The sequence below is a fragment of the Aedes aegypti genome, chromosome 3 (genome assembly GCF_002204515.2).
Source record: "Aedes aegypti strain LVP_AGWG chromosome 3, AaegL5.0 Primary Assembly, whole genome shotgun sequence".
NCBI classification, from domain to species: domain Eukaryota; kingdom Metazoa; phylum Arthropoda; class Insecta; order Diptera; family Culicidae; genus Aedes; species Aedes aegypti.
In genome coordinates, this window is record NC_035109.1 from 8,730,311 (window position 1) to 8,751,255 (window position 20,945).

The 20,945-nt window shown below is 35.3% G+C and overlaps 1 long non-coding RNA gene across 1 annotated transcript; it reads left to right on the forward strand.

Annotated features, from left to right (window-relative positions):
• Window positions 1-13,557: 13,557 nt before the first annotated feature.
• On the forward strand, window positions 13,558-14,269 carry LOC110678843. Its single transcript, XR_002501977.1, has 3 exons — window positions 13,558-13,967; window positions 14,036-14,111; window positions 14,173-14,269. It is a non-coding gene; the product is annotated as an uncharacterized LOC110678843 (long non-coding RNA).
• The last annotated feature ends 6,676 nt before the right edge of the window (window positions 14,270-20,945 follow it).

A 20,945-nucleotide genomic window follows, 5' to 3' on the forward strand; every position in this document is an offset into this window, starting at 1 on the left:
AAATCATCAATCCTTATTAGGCTGAGTGAAACCTGAATACACATCATTTCAATATATTATTACAGTCACTAAATGATAGGTAGCCTAATAATTTCGCCAGATTTGCTTGAACAATGTGTGCGTAGCAGCTGCAAAGTAATATAATAAAGCAACTATTCAGTATGTAGTTGTGAAAAATTGCTTAATAAATGATTTTAAAATAGGCAAATGTTTCGTGGGGTAGTTCCTCTTGCATCGCCTTGGTCCAGTGATCTTCTCCGTCATCATTAACTGCTTTGTCGTTGGAATCGTATCGTTCGAACTGTCTGGACAGCAGTTGAACCAAAGCATACAGAACCAGAAAACTTTCCCGGGAATCGCGCTCCCGAACGCGTCCTGACTGTTCATCAATTGGTCTTATAAGTTGCAGTAGGAGCGCAAGATCAGGCACCGCATTGCCCGAGGAATGATCGGAAATGTTGACCTGATTTGGAACATGGTCATTGGCCTGATCGGCCGGTACCATCGTTACTTCTTGGACCCTTGGTGAACAAGCTTGCAAGTTATCGCCAGTTGTTTCAATCCAAGTGAACAATTCTGTGAATTCTTGCTTCTTAAGAAACTTCGTTGGTCATCCTTAATCCACAACGACTACAGCTCTAATGACGGTAACGTCGCCAGAATCGGAATTGAAATATTGGCGCATTTGCTCAAAAGGACACGCGACGTTCCCCAGAGGAAAGGAACAACCGCGGTTTTGCTCGTACTTAGGGGTCATGCACAATTTACGGCACGATCCCAGAGGGGGGTGTTGGGGTTGTTGGTTTCGAGCCAAGCATGACAAGCCTTAAAAAATTTTCGTAGGACTCATACAAATAGCGTGACAATGGGGTGGTCGAAAAAGTTGAAATTTGGCGTGACATAATTTGTGTACCATCGCTTATGGGAGATAACATTGCGGTAATTTATTAAATGGTCTACCGTGGAATTTTGGTCGAATGCCAGTCAATACGAAATCCTTTCGTGCTATCTGCGTACATTGCCTTCGTTAGACTTCACATCGAATTTCCTCCTCTTCTGCTTGTACATTGTACCGTTTTGACTCATATTCCGAACAGGCCAACAAACAGCGTCTTCAAATGCATCTGATTGACATAAATTGGCTGATATTTGTGTAAATTTTAATTTCTTCGCAAAGTCTAACTGTTAGCTGTTGTGTGTACCGATAATAATGTTGATTTAGTTAGTTTTTATATTGGTTTCACTTAAAAAGGTATGGAACAACATTTTAATTCAAATGCCGAACACTGTGTTCATTCTGTCTCATATTCCGAACACCTTGATTCAAATTCCGAACAGCACGAATAAAACGTACTCAAATGAATAATTTCGCAAATAAATATACCTGAGCTTGTTCTACTGGTCTCATGCTAGGGAATCATCACTACTCCCGCGAAATAAATTATATAGGGTCTCATGCTAGGGAATCATCACTACTCCCGCGGAATAAATTATATTGGAGAAGTTAAAATTGAATTGCAATTGACTACCATTACCTTGTTATTTGATGATATATTTCAGCGAAACATTTCATTCAAATCGCCATAGAGCAATTCCACCGAACATGACGAATTTTTTTTAAATTTAATTTTTGTATTTTTTGAATCGCCTGAAAATTTGCATACAGATTCTTTATGACCAAAAATGCCATTTTGCACCTTCAGACCGCCATTTTGAACCTCGCCTTATTTTTGAAAAGGGCGTATCGGAAAATGCACAGCAAATCTTTAAAAAACTGTAACTCGAAAACGGTTTGTCCGATCGATTTGAGATCTTCTACAAAGTTGTAGGTATTGCTTAAGACTATATGGAGAAAAATATGCACGGTAAAAAAAAGTTACAAATTATTTTTTATTTCAAAAACAAAATTTTAAAATCGATTCTCTCCAGAAACGCAATTTCGATTTTTTTTATTTTTGGATATGTTTTATGGGACAACTTATGTGATTTATTGCACAATGTTTCAAAATGGAGGAATTATGGACACAAAAGTTATGATTTTTAAAAACATTACAGATTTTGAAAAAAAATCGAAATAGAGGAAAACAATAATTTTTAATGTGATTATTTGAAAGTACAGAAAAATTGCAATCGAAAAGTACTTAAGTAATTTTTTTCAATTTCGAGATATACTCATATTTATATAAAATTTTCAAATAAAAATAGTAAAATAGGCCCTTTTCAAACATATTTCGTGTTTCTCCATTCCAGAAATATTTTATTTTGATTGAATGAATCGTAGCTGAATTGTTTATTGTTTGATCGAAACCAATATACTAAAGTATTTAAAAAAGTATGCACGGTAAAAAAATATAAACGATATTTTCAAATGAAAATTTGAAGTTCATTGTTCTTAAAAACCGCAAAATTGTAAAAACATCACTTTTTGGATATGTTTTGCAGCATATTGTTTGTAATTTCTTGCACAATGCCTCAAAACGGAAAATTTTTGGATAAAAAATAAATTATTAAAAAAAAATAAATAAAATGAATTTATGTAAAACGATATTTTTGGTGCGTTTTTTGAGTACAGAAAAATAACTATGTATTTTTAAATACCGTCAAACGGGGCTACTTTTGATTTCGGGGGCTACTTTGGACACTCACGTTTTAGATTTATTTGCAGCATAAATATTATTCTGAGCCATTTTGTGTCTTCAGCACTTTTATTAACCAATATATGCTCTACAATCAGGACTACTTTATTTTTGGAACAACATCAACAATAACAGGATAAACAAGAAAATATATCAAAGAATTCCGAACACATATTCACAAGGCACAAAACATTTGGTATGTAAACATTGTTTGAATTTTTCACATAGCGTGGAAAGTTGTTGGGAAAATCACAAAACTATCAAATTGTCATGTTCTATAGAAATTTGTGATTATTTTGTGTTAAAAAAATTGTTTTACACAAATAATTGATCAAAGGTCTTAATTTCACGACTTTTATTTTATTTTAAAGTGTTGATTTGTATATTTTACAACACAAAAAAAGTAACCCAAGTATTCAGAAAAGTTAATAACCATAAATCACATATATTTTAATACGTATAAATAGTAAACTCACGACATATTCCTTTAAAAAAAAACAAATCGGTCATATTTTACATAAGTCCGCAACACAAAGCAATTCCACCCTACATCTGCTAAACATAAACTACTCTCAAACGCTACCTCAAAACTATTGAAAACCAACATACGTTTAACAAAAGTGAAATTTACAATTGTTTACGAAGAATTATCCTTGTACTTCATGCATTTCACTTCTAATAAAAAGTACTTTAAGTTACAGGAATTAGAGAGATTCTTCTACATATCATTCATATATCATTAAAAAACAGAACGAATGGTAATTATTGTTAATCAGACCTTAAAAATCGTCGTAGTACTTGGTAGTTACAGCATTTCTTTATATTCACTTAAACAATCAAGCACTCGTAGCTGACAGTTTCATTTAACAGTAAGTAAACTTGAAATTTCATACTGGAAATCAAAAACTATGAATAGCATGTTCTGCTGGAAAGTGTTATATTGGTACGTGTATTTTTTCGTGCTTTATAATGTTCTTAGTTATGTTTATCAACGAAAAACGCCTAAGAACATCATGATAGACGATAATCTACAGAACCAGTTGAAATTTTATGCGAAAACAATCATTTGATTGTCAAATCGTATTGCTTTTTAAAAGTGTCCAAAGTAGCCCATTTTTTGTTTTGAAGGACACATATTTTTCACTATTCAAGCATTTTTTTTTATTTCTTGCTGGATTTGCTTTATATTTTGCACATTTGTTACATACATATACAACTTAAATATATGCAAAAACTATCGAAATCTATCCATAATTCTTAGAGCTAAAAATCCCCAAAGTTGAGGTGTGTGAAAATAATGTCAAAAGAAGTTTGACGGTATGAAAAATTTCTATCGAAAAATACTCAAGTAAAATTTAGCTGAGATGCATCACTTCCGGTAAATCTAAATGTGATTCTATCACAACGGTGTACCTTTGGTCCCCAGGGCTAAGCCCGGCTAATGGATAAAGCCCTCTCATCGCGGCAAAATCGTACAACCATGGAGAAGGAGTTTGTATTTTTTTTTGTTTTTTTTTTGTTCTTTTTTTATATATATATATATACCGCAATTTTATTTCTTAATTATATCAACTACTTTCTTGTTATCTTCTCAGCTCGAAAATTGTCTAACTTCAATTTGTGTTTCAGAGATAGGGATAAACGAGTGATATTTCTGAGTGCCTTGAACTGTTTTTGCATTTGAAAATAGTTGGTTAAGTTCTTGTGCAATGATATCATATTCCTCAGTAGTTGAACAACAAAAGAAGATTTGTGTCAGCCGCTCTTCTTTCCGATTTTGAGCCCAATCATATAGTTCCTTAGCATTTTTTATCGGATGTTCACGTTCTTTGGCAAGACTGGCTCTGGTAGCCATACGTTTTAGTGTCCCTCCTATGGCATCGTATGGCCCTTTTCCATGTGATGTTGCAAAAAAATGTCATTCAACTTCTATATCATATTTGATTTTAAATTGCCAATGAGTTGAAAAGTTCTTCCTATTTTTATACTGTGATGCAGCTCCGTCAGACATAAAATATATCTTGTTGATAGTTAATTTGTGATCCAATCGCAAAAAATCTATCATTTTAGATATGAATAAGTTGACAGATACAGAATCGTGGCGCAAATCTTCTGAAATTACAACAAAACTTAAATGATTGACTTTGCCATCTTGACGATAATATATTACAAACGGATGCAAAGTAGCTTGCTGAGCATTCCAATGATGGCTTTGAACTTCATCTTAAAGAATAAATGAGTAGTTTTCCGAAAAATCACAAATTACCACAAATTCACCTTCTATCAAATTGTTTTTTGTGTTATTTAAAAATGTAGCTGCTCTTTTTTATGAAATCATGAGGTATTAGTTTTTTCCAATTTACGAGTAAAATATGATGCAAATTCATCAGGCTGCTTTAAAAAAGTTTCAATATCACACCTGTCGGTTGTGACCCACTGTTCAAATTGTAATTCGTCAATGCCATTATCTTCGATTTCTGATAACAAGCTTCGTTCAAAGGTAGTAGAATCTGAACATTTTTCACAACAACGTAAGGTGCAATCCACTGTTTTTGTTTCACATAATAAACTATCAGTAAAAAATTTAAATCATGCAGTAAATTATATTTCTTTAAACTATGGATTATCAAATTAACATTTTCGTGAATAGTACATACGTACTGTTCCTTTTAATTCTACTATTGTATCCTTCGACAGATACGCGTATTTCAACTTCAACTGTAAAGCCGTCTTCAGTGTTGTGTACTTGACTTGACTTGGTTTGTGTTGTTGAAATCAAAATAAAATTTCCCGGAATGGAGAAACACGAAATATGTTTGAAAAAGGCCTATTTTTCTTTTTTTTATTTGAAAATTTTATATAAGTATGAGTATATCTCGAAATTGATGCAACCTAGAAAAATTTTACTTAAATACTCTTCCAATGCATTTTCTGTACTATCAAATAAACACATAAAAAAATATTGTTTTCCTTTATTTCGATTTTTTTCAAAATTTCTAATATTTTATAAAATTATAACTTTTTTGTCCAAAATTCTTACATTATGAAACATTGTGCAATAAATCACATTAGTTCTCCCCTAAAACATGTCCAAAAATAATAAAAAACACAGATGCATTTTCATAGAAAATCGATTTTAATTTGTTTTATTAAAAAAATCTGTCATTATTTTTTACCGTGCATATTTTTTTTTCCAAATAGTCCTAAACAATACCTACAACAACCGCAAAATATATCCAAAAATTAAAAACATCAATTTTGCGGTTTTTAAGAACAATTAGCTTCACATTTTCATTTGAAAACATCGTTTATTTTTTTTACCGTGCACTCTTTTTTCAATATTTAAGCATAAATGTTTTGATCAAACGATAAACGATTTAGCTATGATTCGCTCAATCAAAATATTTGTTTTCTGGAATGGAGAAACACGAAATATGCTTGAAAAGGGCCTATTTTTCTTTTTTATTTGAAAATTTTCTATAAATATGAGTATATCTCGAAATTGATGCAACCTAGAAAAAAATTACTTAAGTACTTTTCGATTGCAATTTTTCTGTACTTTCAAATAATCACATGAAAAATTATTGTTTTCCTCTATTTCGATTTTTTTTCAAAATCTGTAATTTTTTAAAAAATCATAACTTTTTTGTCCATAATTCTTCCATTTTGAAACATTGTGCAATAAATCACATAAGTTGTCCCCTAAAACATATCCAAAAATAAAAAATATCTAAACTGCGTTTCTGGAGAAAATCGATTTTAAAATTTTGTTTTTGAAATAAAAAATAATCTGTAACTTTTTTTTACCGTGCATTTTTTCTCCATATAGTCCTAAGCAATACCTACAACTTTGTAGAAGATCTCAAATCGATCGGACAAACCGTTTTCGAGTTACAGTTTTTTAAAGATTTGCCATGCATTTTCCGATACGCCCTTCTCAAAAATAAGGCGAGGTTCAAAATGGAGGTCTGAAAGTGCATAACGGCATTTTTGGTCATAAAGAATCTGTATGCAAATTTTCAAGCGATTCGAAAAATACAAAAATAATCGGGTTTGCGAAACGGCGTGGAACCGCTCCATACAAAAACCGAGTGTTCGGAATATAAGTCTGTTCAGAATTTGAGACAAAACGGTACATTGCATGCGATTCAAATACCTTCGAGTGCTGCAGAATCGGGCTTCGTTTGAACCATGCTTCTTCCGGTGTAATGTTAAGTGATCTGGAAGGACCGCGATTCACAATATACGCCGCGGTGGAAATGGCTTCTGCCCAAAACCTCTTAGGTAATAGAGCATCGCCCTTTTACAGGCATATTCAACGTGGCTAGCGAAGCTTGTTATTGATCATTACACCGATGCCTAAGGGATCACATGGACTCGTTAACTTGTTTAGCAATATGAAACGTCAGTAGTACACATTCATGAAATGAGTTTGAGGGTTATGTTCAAGCAGCTTTTCGTAGTTTTCAAATACCAATGTATTGAGAACCTCACAACGGATGAGGAACCTGATGTTGAATTCGTTTTTGAACCTAGGTTGGAACTGGCGCAACCCGTTCTGAATCACAGTTTCAACCCCAACCCGATTCAGGTTCGACCGAACTACAATTTGCTTGACGTTTGTTTGTTTATGTGTTGATCACCGACCCAGTTCCTAAAAATGAAAACGACATGAGTGTTAACTCCGCGAAACGATCTGTCAGGGGCTGTACTCCTGTACCTCTAAACTCATTTGGGTTTATTCTACGACTGGCGTGAGGTGACAATTGTCGGTTTCGTATAGCAAGGTGACAATTCTCGACTCGAGTGAAGTGACTCGCCATGTAAATCAAATGGAGTCACTTCACTCGAGTCGAGAATTATTGTCACCTCGCTATACGACACCGACAATGGACCGATGCACGAGTTCACTATCTGACGTTTGAGCGGTGCCGTGTTATTTACGTGACCATGGCAACGAGTGAATTTGACACCGCTCAAACGTCAGATTAGTGAGCTCGTGCATCGGTCCATTGTGTGAGTCGAGTTCATGCAGCCTAGCGCGATGCGAAGACAGCGGTACTGAATCCACTGAATCTTCAGCATGTGTTTTCGCCGCGGATTAAAACAAAAGCTACCGTACTCTAAGACCGACAAGATGGTTGTTTGGTACAGTTTGATCAGATCTTCCGGATGGGCTCCCCACCATGTTCCGGTTATAGTTTGCATGAAGTTGATTCGTTTTAAGCATTTCTGTGTCAGATACACAATTGGGTTTATTCTACGAGTGGCGTGAGGTGAGAATAGTCGGTGTCGTATAGCGAGGTGACAATTCTCGACTCGAGTGAAGTGACTCTCCATTTGATTTACACGGCGAGTCACTTCACTCGAGTCGACAATTGTCACCTCGCTATACGACACCGACAATTGTCACCTCACGCCACTCGTAGAATTAACCCAAATGTGTTTCCCCCAGGTGAATTTGGCGTCGAACAAGACCCCAAGATATTTAGAAGACAAGCTATGAGTGATTGCCTTACCAATGAGTGTAAGCGGAAACATGGCAGGTTTGTGTTTCTTTGAAAAGACAACCATCTCAGTTTTCTCCGCAGAGAATCGATACCCAGCTTTAAGGCCCAAGTAGACAAATTGTCCAGAGTATCTTCCCTCCCCTTGGTTATGCGACCTTGCCGCGATGGGAGGGCATAATCCATTAGCCCATATGATAGAAACCAAAGGCGTAACCTGTAGTGGTGGTATCACATTTTGGCATTTTTTTTGCTCAAAGCCGCGTCATAATTCATATGTCATAGACGCACTAATATCTCGGATGTGATCCAACGGACATTCTGCGTCATTGAAAGAATTGATGCCCATTTCAAATAATTAATCTATTCGAAGTGGACATTAATACTATTGGTGACGTTCAGTTTGCCTTTTGCTAACCAGAATGATCCGTAGCCACTCTTACTATTAGCTAGCTAGACACATCGTTATCATGTACGACGTAGGGAATATTACTCTGAGGAAAATGACTAGTAGATTCAATGAGTACAAATAAATGGCGACAATCTTATTTTAATATGGTTTTTACATTGCTATGTAACAACTGTATAAATAATCTGATTCCAGCTTCATTTTCGCAAAATTTACAAATAGGAAGTAGGCGTTGTGAAGCATTGCATTTGCCACCGAAAAGTGAATCTTGTAGGATACTGTTATAGAAGCCTAAGGTAACTTTACTCTTAAATATTCACTACAAAAATGGCTGTAGAAAGTAAGACGCTGGGATCGACCATTAGGGTTCACTTGCTAGGTTCGAGAAATTGTTGAACAGACAAAGAAAATGACTTTTTTCTATAAGGATATATGAACGTGATGACCAATAAATACTTTTTATTTTATTTTTTTTTTTTTATTTTATTTTATTTTTTTTATTTTATTGATGTACAAGGGGGTCAGGGGCCAAGGCTCCAGCATAAGTTTGAAAACTCACACCTTCCATAATACACCGGGGGTTTTGAAGTTTGGGAAGTAGGCAACGCAACATCTTTGACCAGAAGGTTCTTTAAGTTTTGCTTCTACACTAGACTTCCCCTACACGTATGAATGATGCAAGGTCAAAAGAACATGAACCAGTTATACATATAACGGTAGTGAAGTGTTTTGCCTAAGGATATGTGAAAGGAGGGATTTTGTGTGGTGTTTTGTAAATCGCTCTGTGGAACAAATTTGTTATTAGTTGAATAATAAGTTAATTTGATTTACCTTTCAATTAGTATTCAATGATTACAGAAATTTTATACTTATCAAAGGCGTGGAGTGCAGCGAGCTAGGTGGGCGGATCAAGTGCGTACCGATTTGGCGAGCGTGGGGCAGAACCGAGGATGGAGAGATACGGCATTAAACCGACGTTTTCTCGGCTATTACGCTGCCATGATAAGAGATGCCTTTCCTCTCCGGTGAATTATTCCTCGAAGCAATAGCGGGTTAGATATGAAAACAAGAATAAAGAGAGAAGGAATGTTAGTGATTGTTACATGCTTTATGGCAGTATTGGCGTACATTGAAGTCATACAAAATTCGCTCTTTGGATTCCCACGATAACAATCCCTGAAACTTTTTTTTTAATTTATTAGTGACACTTTACACACGAAGGCCTGAAACTAATGATAAACAACAAAAAATGAATCCGAAAGAGCGAGAACCTTGATGTTTCAATGTATGACAATCCAGCTTTATTGCATGTGAGAAGTTCTTGGTGATATTCTCACAACGGCCATTCAGAATGGTTCGACGGATGTAGATAAAAGATCATTATAAAATTAACGCGACGACATGTTAGTAAGCTCAAAACGATTATTGTATTTGCAACTGTTATAGTTAAGCTAAGGGTCGGTTATTGTATATAACTTTATAGATAAGCAGAAGTAAATCACGAACGCGAAGTAATGACCTTCCATCCCATCTTCAAGTGCTCCCCACAAGCACAACACTTCATTCTGGCACTTTAGAACGTCCATGTTGAAACTTGTTCACACAAGAAATCTGCCTCGACCGAGTTGGCAGAACGCGCCCGTACCCCTTTCTGAACCAAAGGACAGGGAACATAAATACTTTTAACAATAAAAAATGAAATTAACTAGAACTACTACTAAACAGCCTAATTATGTTAAGACTTCACGACAATTGACATTTAAGCCTCTAATCTTACACACTCAGCTCGAATCACCGAAGTCGGTAATTCGTTTACCGAAATCTCAACAGCTGAACGTTCGGTAATCGGTAAACGAATAGATTACCGATTAGTCGGTAATTCAAATATTCCTGCCGAATCATCGGTAATCGTTTACCGAAGAACGGTAATCTTGGTGTTTTCGTTTTTTTACGGGAATCTCACATTTTCAAGGAAAAAAAAAAACAAAGTTTGCAAATCATACCGTACATGAATCTTTATTTCATCAAACCTGCTTCTTATAAACATAAAAATCAGAATCCAAAAGAGGAGAAGGACACAGCCGATGAACTTCACTTGACGACCGATACGGCAGCGCAATCGGAACCAATGGAATCAATCGCACTCAAAAACTGCCGTCGATGATATCTGGATTGTGGATAATATTGATGATTAATACATAAAACATACAAAGACTAGATTGACTAACCCGTATCGTTACAATATGCGCACTACTATCCAATTTAGTTAATTTATGTTGAATTGACATGAACACGTACACCAGCAATCATCCCACGGCAATAGAAAAAATTCTGTTAAATATTTTACAGTTTTCGGTAACACTGAAGATTCACAGACCTGTCGTTAAAAAAAATACAGATTCGCTATGTTTCATCGAAATTCAGTAATTTCAACGATAGCGATCGGTCAAAAAGTGGTCGTTTACCGAAACATAGGTATTTTTAGAAATTACCGATCAGTTTCAGTAATTTTATTTACCGAACACTCACAGTCTGTTTAAGTGTGTACATGTCAATGGTTGCTACTCCGTGAGTGATCCGAACCGGTAAGAATTGTACTTCGAACCAAATGAATAAGAGATGGGATTTTCCGCATATTTTCGAAGTACAATTTAGCAGCTCTCATTTAATAACGGCGCCGGCCAAGTCCTTACAGTCAGTTAGGAAGGGGAAGGAACGTTATTGTGTAATGATCGTTGCTTCTTAAGACCGAGAATACCTCTGCATTTACACAATCATCACATGACAGATGTGATTAGTGAGGGAGGAAAAAGATCTGGGAGTCACCTTTGGTCGGTGATCCGATCCATGGTTTAGGAGGGAAAATACGACCTTCACCTAAAACTAGTTTTGCATTTTTGTATCGCAGTAAAAAATTTGAATTGAAAGAAGTTATAAAAAAGTCGACATTCATAATATCGAATTGAATAGTTATTTTTAGTAATGATGAAGACAGAAAGGTTTGTGTATTTTAAAAGTGTATGTACAGGGGGTTGTCAAAATAACTGGGACAGGCAAAAATTTGGTCAACTTTGGAATGCTGTAACTTTGACAAAAAATGACCGATTCCAATTCTTTGAGAAGCAATAGACGGGTCAAGTAATCTAGTTTTTAGGTGCATCCACGGAGATGAACTATGACCACCGGATACCGGTGATAATCCGGATTTCCGGAAGCATGACTTATGTAGTAAAATTATGCCGTATTTTTAGCAAAGATCTCGGTTAAAAAATCAAAATTTCACTGCACATGATGATAACAGATCGAATTCTGAAGCGATTAGTGCGCCAATTATTAAGATCGGTCCAGAAACAACCAAGATATGGCCATTTCCCCGGAATCGGTGCCGGTAGTCTTACGTCGATATTCATAATGTCCTATTCAATGATTATTTTTAGCCATGATGAAAATATAATCTATATAAATAAAAATGGAGTGGTGTTTGTATGTCACGAAATGGCTTCCGAACGGGTCAATCGATTTGAATGATTATTTTTCCGTTTTGTTCGTCAAGTGTTCCGACGTGTTTGTGTGTATAAAAATCCCAGGATATTCAAAAGTTGGAAAAACGAGCGTGAACGGAACTGTCATTTTGTATGGGACGATCCATAGCGTTTTTCAACAGCCTACTTGATGGCAAGACGAAGTTTGCCGGGCCCACTAGTGGTATATAAAATTTAAATGAAACACAAAAAAGTCGACACTTGTAGTGACTAACCATTCATAGCTTGTTTGAAAAAAAAATTCAAGTAGCTTTGCAACGATAAAAATGAATTATCATAAGCATGAAATGATCTCACCAGTACTTCATCCTCGGCTTAACACGAAGCTTTTCGCACTTGATCAACACGAACCGAACACAATTGGTCTTGATTCCGTACCTCGTCCCTCCGGAACATGCAACCGAATCAAAAGACCACGCACTTGGGTTTATTCTACGACTGGCGTGAGGTGACAATTGTCGGTCTCGTATAGCGAGGTGACAATTCTCGACTAGAGTGAAGTGACACGCCGTGTAAATCAAATGGAGAGTCACTTCACTCGAGTCGAGAATTGTCACCTCGCTATACGAGACCGACAATTGTCACCTCACGCCAAGCGTAGACTAAACCCGACTATATATCGCTTCGCGTCGCACTGCCCAGAAATTCTGGAGAAAAAAATCTTCCTTCGCGTCGCACTCTCTTTGGTATTACCCTACATCAGGATTTTAAATAAATGAATAACAAGATCCATCTCAGTTGAAGTTGAATAATTTTAAGAGAGAAGAATTTAGACGAATCCCATTTTAATTGGATGCATTTTTTATGATAAATGTTTGAGCTGTTCAATGAAATACCTGTAAGTAAATGAAAACAGAATTTGGTACTACAGGTATGTTCCGTTTTTATCAACACGATCGGCGATTTTCAGTTGACAAAAACGGAACCGTGACAAAAACGGAATAATTTTCTTAGACAAAATATTTTACAAATTTGAAATGAAAATTGCAGTTTTGTCAGAATAATACACATTTTCATCATATTAATGCACAGTATTGACGTTTAAGAGCTGTGACGACCATTTAGATTGTTTATTATTATAGGCTCGTAATGAAAGTTGATTGCAGATTCCTATCAATCAATATGATTTTGATATAAATCATTAATAGTTCTTAGTTAGAATTTCAATAAAAGTAATATAGAATATTGAAACGATAATCACATAAATGTCCTATGCATCACAAGGTACACCATATTTGTAAAAATAACTACAAAGAAGTGAGGCAAGCTGATCATTTAAAAAAAAAAGATTGAACAAGAAACAACTTCTTTTTCTACTGTTCATCCTCATCCTTCTTCTTCTTCTTCTTCTGTTTCTTCTTCTTTATGCCATTACATCCCAACTGAGAAAAAGCCTTCTTATCATCTTAGTGTTCCACGCAGAGAAAACAGACCTTTTTGTTTCAAAAATAAATATTATTGAAATATTTTTTAAAAACTACAATTGTTTTTGTTGAATACAAATATTAAATTTTATTGTTCCAAAAAATTTAATTGTTGTTTTTACACCAAACTGATTGGAACACAAGTACCTTAGATTCAATAAAATATTTTATTGGCTATTGACATAATCTGTTTTGCTTTCAAAAAAAGTTTTTTTGTTTCAAAAAATCCTAATATTGATACACATACATATGCATTATATGAGAGTGTATGTGTATGTTTTTTGCTAGTATGTACGCACGGCCAGACGCCATTTCCATGATTTGAAACAAAGATAAAATGGATTCAACAGAAGAAGTACTGGCTATGAATGTTGAGGAAGTTATTGACGCGCTGGTGGATTTATTGCTGAGTTTTGGACTCTCTGAAGAATTTATCAATCGTACCCTGGGTAAGTAATTGTCTTGTTTCCATGTAATTATCTGATAACGAACTTAGACGCATTTTTTTGATCTTTAGAAAATCAATATACCCTTGAAACCATGCAAATCCTGGAACGGAAGGAAATTCAAGAATTGATGCATGGATTGTCCAGGTATAAATTAACAGAGGAAGTGTTAAAAAATAAATAAATTGTATTTTTCTATGTATCATAGGTATCTCCACCATTATCCACAGATTGCCTTTCGACCGCATCACCGGTGGTAAGAGAAAGTAATTCCGAAGCCATCACTCGTGAACGGTGCATTGTTATTTACGTACTGACCGCGTCAACAAAATGCCGAGTTATTTGCAGTACTGGCAAATGCAATTTTTTAACCAGGAGCTTATAAGAGGGCAATAACTCATCTAATGATTATTTGTAAATGAGATGTAAATAAAATCTAAATTGAGAGAAAATAGTCTGTTTATTTGTGATCATTTCAAATGAAATATCGGGCTACCAGAAAAAAATATAAATAAAAAAGTTGGATCAAAAATGTACATATTTGAAAACAAAAATTATTATTTTTGTTTTCAAAAATCCATTTTTTGGTTCAAAAAATATAAATTTTAAAAACAACACAGTTATTTTTTGGTTCAATATAAGGTTTAGCATCATCAAATATATTTATTATGAATTCAAAGAACCTAATTTTTGTTTGTGCTCACGACTGATTTTAGAAACAAAAAAATTTTTTTTTAAAACAACAAAATTTTGTTGTTGAATTCAAAAAAACATATTATTAGCCGAGAAATGATAATTTTTTTGTTGATTTCAATACAGAATATTATTGATTTTAAAAATCATTTCTCTGCGTGTCTTATATACACTGCCGCAACTATCAACTGAGAGCTTTTTTTGCCAAGGTACCGTAATTCGGGGTGTAGTTGATCAGTGGGGAGAAGTTGATCATTCCCGTACCCTCATGTATAAACTGTCAAGAGTGCTATGATCCGATTTCAAATATCACAATATATGTGATGTCGCTCTACCTGATAGCTGCGCTTGATGTTCTTAAATTCGGTTTGACATTCATGGAAAACAGAATTTTTAGGAAATGTTTATGAACTGTATAAAGACACCATTTAAAAAAACTGTTTCATACATTCCACATATGTTCAGTGAACCCAGTTTTTAATTAGCATTGAGGATTAAAATCAATTTTCAGAGAATAACCATGTTCTTTTAGTGAGCGAGTTACTAATTTCGAAGAAAATTGCATATCTGCAATTAACAACATTTAATTCTAAATTTGATCGATTTATAAAAAAAAAAATGATTTTTCGAGTTTTGATTCGGATTTCGTGAACTCAAATTTAGTGAATAACATATCTCTTTAATTTATGAAACCTATCGCAGTAACTGATCAACATCACCCCGGAATCAAGAACTCCAATTCTGAAAAATGTTTCTGTTATTACGATAAGATTTTTCAAAATTCCGTTTGTATAATTCGATACACATCCATTCAGTACAGGTTTAAAAAATATTTGGATGATAATACATGCATCCTACTTGGAATTATAGAACAGAATCTCTCAAAAGTGATCAACTTCACCCCATTTTACGGTACATTTTTTTGCATTTTTGGTCACAACCGATTGATGATTAAATGTGGAGTTATGTTGCGAAAGTTTTGCAATTGAAATGAATACTTACACAGAAAGAAAAATCCATGTAAATTTCAGCGTAAAATCATGCACATGAAGGGAATGCCAGAAATGTTGCAAATTTACACGTCACATCGTGTAAAATTACAATTCCGCTAGACATCGTGTAATCTAGCATGGACTCTAACCGATTTCGCGACAATTGGCATAAATTTACATGATGTTGGTGTAATTTTACACGATGTGTCATGTAAATTTGCGACAAATCTGGCATTCCCTTTATATGCATTATTTTACGCTGAAATTTACATGGATATTTTTTTCTGTGTACGGTTTGAATTGTCAAATTTAACATTAAAATGATTGTGGTGATCTTTCTTTTTAAGTTATTACTACCAACTTCGACAAGGATGCACTAATCGCCAATCTAGAACAGCACCACCATCGCCTTTTCGCTCTAAGGCCCAAACGCAATGATAGCGGAGCGGCAACGGAAAGCGGAACCAGTTCGCCAGCATGAACTGTAGCATGCTTGTCGACCCAGACTTGGTTCACTTTCGTTCGTTGACAGCTCAGTTGAGATGGTGTGATTCGTGGTGGTAAACCGGTTCCGTTTTCCGTTGCCGTTCCGCTATCATTGCGTTAAGAACTGTACGTAAGATCACAAATAGACTGGCAATAAACTAACCTAAGTTGTAGTTTTTTGTTGAGTACAAATAATATTGAATAACTGAGAGAGAGGAGACAGCTGGCTTAGATTGCGAGCTCCCAAAAGTTAAGGGAACCTGTCATCAACTGTCACTGGAAAACCAACACAGGTATTATAGATAATTTTCCAAATCGTTTCTTTCACTCAAACGCGTCAGAACATTTGACCAATGCAAGAGTGAAATAATCATGTTAGTCTATCAGCCCGTTCTGGCAACAAAATCTTCTACAGATTGACAATTACTGATAAACTAAACATTTCATGTACTGTGCAATTGGATTAAATGAACAAATGCAAAGCATATGTAATGTTTAGTTTTTTGATAGTTGTCAAATTTCCACTCGGCTCATTAGCCATAAACCACGAATCATAATTAATCAAAAACAAGTATTCTACAAATTGCTTAGTTTTGCTGGACCTCTTCCCCTACCCCTTGGAACAGGATCTAATCAATTGCTGTTTGCTATAATTTGTGCAATGCTATCGAGTTTGAGAGATAGACAGGGCTGGTAGCAAAAAGTGGTTCCGAAAAAAGTTATTTTAGTGACCAGATTTGAGAAATAAGTGACTAAAAAGTGACTTTCGATCCTCGAAAAAGTGACTAAAAGTGACTTGAACATCAAACCGTAATCAGTTTTATTTCAATTCTATCGTACTGTTCTACGATCAATATCTAATATGATAGGGAATATTCTATATTATCTACTGCATGTAGTGGGTCTAGTTGAGTATAATATTTGGAAATTTTTATTATACTTCCTAAATTTCAAGATATTGCCAATAATTTTTTCAAACAGAAAATGTTGTTTTTTTTATATCATCATAGTATTTTAATTTTGTAATTTTTAATAACAATTTGGAACATTTGTGATATCTAAATTTTTGTCGTTTCACATTTTCATGCAAATTCCAAAAAATATGACATCTCAAAAACTGCTAAAATTGAATTCATTGTAAACTGTGTAGATTCCAAAAATTTTCCATGACTTCAAGTCCATAAGAATTTAAGATTCAGTCTAGAAAAAATATAAGCGTATAGATGAAGTTCCGTCAAGTGTGATATTCATAGAAGAATACTTTCTATTCAACTTTATTAGATTCTACGTTATGTTACGTCGTTGTTCAAAATAACGCGTTTTTTACGAGGGACGTAGACCGTCGTGAAAAAAACCATAATGTATACTCTAGCTAAGATCTATCCAACCATTTTCAAGGGTATGATTTGCAAATAAAGTCTGTCCTAATGAATATGATAAGTTTTTACTCTTAAGCTATGTATGCTGTTTCGCTCAAGAAAAGTAAAAATGTCTGCGGCAGAAATGGTCAAGAAATTTTCTACAGTGAGCTCCAGTTGTATTGACATTTCTTCTCAACTGCGTACTGCAATAAAAAGGCTTTTCTTGAGCTTTTCATGCAAGAAATTTCCCACGCATCGAGATATGTGTTTACTTTTCTGTTGAAGTGCATACTTCTCTTTAAATGAAATAATAAAATTAGTAAAATTTTACAGGGAATTTTGAAGATAAAGAGAATAATTAGGATACATATTTGAAAACGTAGTTTTCTACAGTAAAGGATTAACATCTAATTATCCACCACAAGGTATAAAAAATCATATTAAATGAGAATGCCCGAGATATTCAAAAAGGACACTAAACATTCAAAGCTTTAGTTTTATAACAATATAATACTAATAATAACTTGGGGGCCCAGATAGCCGTAGCGGTAAACGCGCAGCTATTCAGCAAGACCAAGCTGAGGGTCGTGGGTTCGAATCCCCACCGGTCGAGGATCTTTCCGGGTTGGAAATTTTCTCGACTTCCCAGGGCATAGAGTATCTTCGTACCTGCCACACGATATACACATGCAAAAATGGTCATTGGCATAGTAAGCTCTCAGTTAATAACTGTGGAAGTGCTCATAAGAACACTAAGCTGAGAAGCAGGCTCTGTCCCAGTGGGGACGTAACGCCAGAAAGAAGAAGAATAACTTAGATACTATTACAAATTACGTGGAACTCTAGGCTTTTTTCACAAGAAAACTGAATCAATATTTTGATACTGACATGAAGTAGTTCTGGTGCTGACCTAACTTAAAACTTAGACTAAATTGAAAAATAACCGATTCATAATTTTCTCCCGAAAATTTAGCTCACAATAGTTGAAAAAAGTGACTTTTTGATGAAAAAAGTGACTTTAGTTGAAACGGCTTCAAAAAAGAGACTTTAAAGTGACTGGCTTCAAAAAAGTGACCAAGTCACTAAAAAGTGACTCGCTACCAGCCTTGGAGATAGAAGTTAATGTCCAAACTATGACAAGGTGGACAGTCTTATTAAGAATAAAATAAACTTGATCATACCTCTTGCCGTTGTACACAACATTGAGTTCATTCACAAGTGCATCCCTTATCAAAAAGAGTTGAACATGTATGGGATCGTCCATTAATCATGTAAGCGGTAATGGGGATTTGAGGTATCTTAAGTGCCATACAAATTATTTTTTATTTTCATACAAAAATTCATACCATAGGGGGAATATATATGTCTATCAAATTTACATAGAAAATTCTTTTAAGCCATATTATATAAGAAAAAGGAGAGGTTCAAGCAACTCTTTTAAGTACGTTGTTGCTAGGACGTGGCCAGAGCAACTCTCGATTGTTGAAAGATGGGCCAATCTTATCCAACAGAACATGCTACGTTTAAAAACTCAAATTGAATAATTGCATAAGAAGAAGTCAAACCTTATTAAATCGTATATGACTTGACATCTACCATGTATCGTAGATGCTCAATATTAACAAAATGACGAAAATTCAACTCTGCGGCTATTAAAAAGCATTTCAATTGCTTCAAAATAAGTATTTGAGAAGTTTTTTGAGAATTTAAAATAATCATTTTTTTTTGTGTTGATAAAAACGGAATAATTTGTTGACGAAATCGGAACGTGACAAAATCGGAGCGTGACAAAATCGGAACGTGATAAAAACGGAACATACCTGTATACCAATTAATCCCAACTATCGTTTGTATCCTTTGAGAGATACAAGTATACGTTATTGTAAGAATGTCTTTAGTTGAGATCGAAAAACACGTATCTGTAAAAGCATAAGCATAAGCATAAGCATAGATGACCGTACAATTCGTAGTTGCTACTCCGTGATTGACCAGAACAATCGAAGTTGCACAGGGAATTAATGAATGGGGCTTGGGATTAGCTTACCATTCTTCAATGTGCACAAATAGAGAGCTCAAATTTAAAAGTCAATAACGGCGCCGGCCACGTCCTTACGGTCATCGGGGAATGGAAGGAATGTTAGTGTGACTACCGTTGTTACTAGAGACCGAGATCACCTCTGCATCTCCACGGTTGTCATGGAGAGGATATTGGGTTAGTGGGATAAGGTAAAGATCTGGGAGTCACCAATGTTTGGTGATGCGAGCCATGATATAATCACGCCTAACCGGATTCGCGAAATAATTCGATAATCGCATTAAACGCCGAACAAGTGTTCGTCACTCGCCCACGCAAGAGCAAGCGACGCGATCAATAGATCAAACACTACTAGCGATCCGCGGCGCTTTTTCATTTCTCTGAGCGAACGACGCGCGACAAGTTTGATCCTGCCCCCATCGCCCGCCCCCGCAGGAGCAAGCGTCAAGGTCGAAGGATCAAACACTACTTACGAACCGATCACTTTTTCACCGCTTCACTACCGACGCGCGACATGTTTGATCCTGCCCTCATCACCCGCTCCCGCAGGAGCCAGCGTCAAGGTGGAAGGATCAAACACTACTAACGAACCGATCACTTTTTCACCGCTTCACTACCGACGCGCGACATGTTTGATCCTGCCCTCATCACCCGCCCCAGCAGGAGCAAGTGTCAAGGTCGAAGGATCAAACACTACTCTATTCAAAAGATGTTTTTATTAATGACGAAAACTGAAAATTACATGTATATATTTTAAATTATATGAAACAGGAATAATGCCGACACTTGTAGTGACGAACCACACATAGTCTGTTTGAAAATTACGTATGAGTATTACTGTGCATTTTGTCTCGATATGGTACAAGTTTTAAAAAATACGTCAACATTCACAATGTCGAACAATTCAAAAGATAATTTTTAATAACGTATAAAAGAGACAAATATATGTATATTGAAATTGTATAAGAAAAAAACATAATGCCGACACTTATAGTGACGAACCATACAAAGTTTGTTTTAAAATTACTTAAAACTTACGCTTTCAAGAAAATATGTGTTATCACAAGAATGAAACGAACTCACCAGTTGGTAATCCATCCTCGACTGAACACAAAACTGATACTGACAGCAAAACTTCTTGGCGTCCCGAAAACAAACCGTCTTGCTTGTGCCTTCCAAATACCTACCCAGCAAGACACTCCAAAACAGAAAAAAAATTCTTAGGAGCCGAAAACACGCGCGAAACCGTGAGCCAAATCTATCGGACGACGCAAAACCGAACTGTCCTGCTTGGGCTTCACGAAGCACTACCCAGCAGGACGCTTGGAAACAGGAAAAAAAAAAATTCCGGCGACGAAAACATGCGCGAAACCGTGAGCCAAATCTATCGGACGACGCAAAACCGAACTGTCCT